The sequence below is a fragment of the Otolemur garnettii genome, unplaced genomic scaffold, assembly GCF_000181295.1.
Source record: "Otolemur garnettii isolate 467f Iridium unplaced genomic scaffold, OtoGar3 scaffold00001, whole genome shotgun sequence".
NCBI classification, from domain to species: Eukaryota; Metazoa; Chordata; class Mammalia; order Primates; family Galagidae; genus Otolemur; species Otolemur garnettii.
The window spans coordinates 28,336,011-28,338,292 of record NW_003852396.1 but is presented as its reverse complement, the minus strand read 5'-3'; positions in this window follow the sequence as shown (position 1 = coordinate 28,338,292).

Sequence of the window (2,282 nt, the reverse complement as noted above, 5' to 3'; positions counted from 1 at the left end):
CACAGCAACCTCCAACTCCTGGGCTTAGGTGATTCTCTTGCCTCAGCCTCCCAAGTAGCTGGGACTACAGGTGCCCACCACAACGCCCAGTTATTCTTTTGTTCCAGTTTGGCCAGGGCTGGGTTTGAACCTGCCACCCTACCCACTGAGCCACAGGTGATGCCCAGGTTTCTCATATTCTTACAGAGTTGTTACCAGATGAAAAGGGTCCAGCCACCTGTCACTGTTAGCCAATATGCTGGGGCAGGGATAAGTCCACAAACTTCATTTGTCAGAAGCCAGGGATACTGGAGAACAGTGAGAGTAGCCTCTCCAAAACCGTTCTGTTCTTTCAATTCCAAAATTTCAGTTTATACATAATGGTTCATAGTAAAGACCATAAACCTTATTTTAAATAATAGTCAGCACTCAGTGGCACTCTATTACAACATTTCCAATTTAAAGTTAATTCCTAAACTATTCAAGAAGGGCATCTTTAAGATGGGAGCTAAAGATACAAAACAGCAAGAATGAGAGACAGGAGGGGAAGGTCACTTAGGACCTAAAATGGCCAGACCAGCTGTGTCATGTCCACCCTAACCTGGCAGACTCCATCCATTCTCACTACATGTGCTTTCAAAGTGATCCCTCCTGCTATACCCATTATGTTTTGTTCAGCATTCCCAATGTGCTTCTGCAATTTGTTCTCCTCTTCTTCAATTTTTCTTCTATTTGTGTGTATGTAAATTGAAAGGAACCATCAGCTGGGCATGGTGATGTCCACCATGCATCTCAGCTTCTCAAGAGCCTGAGGTAAGGCTTTCATCATGGGGGATGCCTGTAATCCTACCACTCTGGGAGACCAAGGTGGGCTGATCTCTTGAGGCCAGGAGTTTGAGCCCAGCTTGAGCAAGAGGGAAACCCCACCTTTAGACCAGGAGTTTGAGATCAGCCTGAGCAACAGGGAGACTCCATCTTTATAAAAAAAGAAAAATTAAGGCCGGGCACAGTGGCTCATGCCTGTAATCCTAGCACTAAAAATTAGCCAGGCATGGTGATACATGCCTATAGTTCCAGCTACTTAGGAGGCTGAAGCAGGAAGATTGCTTGAACCCAGGAGTTTGAAGTTTCTATAAGCTATGATGCCATGGCACTCTACCAAGGGTAACAAAGTGAGACTCTGTTGAAAACAACAACAATAACAACAACAACAAAAAAAACCCAACCATTATCCTAGTTTTTTTTTTTTTTGAGACAGAGTCTTATTATGTTGCCCCCATAGAGTGCCGTAGTGTTACAGCTCATAGCAACCTCAAACTCTTGGGCTTAAATGATTCTCTTGCCTCAGCCTCCCAAGTAGCTGGGATTACAGGTACCCACCACAATGCCTGGCTATTATTTTGTTATTGTTTTTATTGTTGTTTAGCAGGCCCAGGTTGGGTTTGAACTCACCAGCCCTAGTGCATGTGGCTGGTGCTCTAACCACCAAGCAATGGGCACCAAGCAAAGTAATTATAGTTCTTTAATTCTCATTTAATTTTCATTCAAAAATAGGCAAAATCTTTAAATAGACATTTCTCCAAAGAAGATATACAAATGGCCAATAAGCACATGAAAAGATGCTCAACAGCACTAATCATCAGGGTAATGCAAATCAAAACCGTAATGAGGTGGTGGCGCCTGTGGCTCAAAGGAGTAAGGCACCGGCCCCTTATACCAGAGGTGGCGGGTTCAAACCTAGCCCCGGCCCCAAACTGCAAAAAACAAAAAACATAATGAGATACCACCAGCCATATCTATTAGGATGGCTACTATCAAAAAACCAGGAAATCAGTATTGGCAAGGATGTGAAGAAATTGGACCCCTTGTACACTGCTGGTGGGAATGTAAAAGGACTCAGCTGCTATGGAAAAGAGTATGGTGATACCTCAAAACATTTAAAATAGAAACATCATATGACTAAGTAATGCTACTTTGGGTATATGCCTAAAAAGAAGTGGAAAGGAGTGTCTTGAAGAAAAAGCTGTGCACCTATGTTCATAGCAGCATTATTCACAATAGCCAAAAGATAAATCAACTCAAGTGTCCATTAGCAGATGAATGAATAAGCATAATATAATATAATATAATATAGGCTCAGCACCTGTAGCACAGTGGTTACAGCACCAGCCACATACACCAAGGCTGGTGGGTTTGAATCCAGCCCGGGTCAGCTAAAACAACAATGACAACTGCAACAAAAAATAGCCAGGCATTGTGGCAGGCGCCTGTGGTCCCAGCTACTTGGGAGGCTGAGGCAGGAG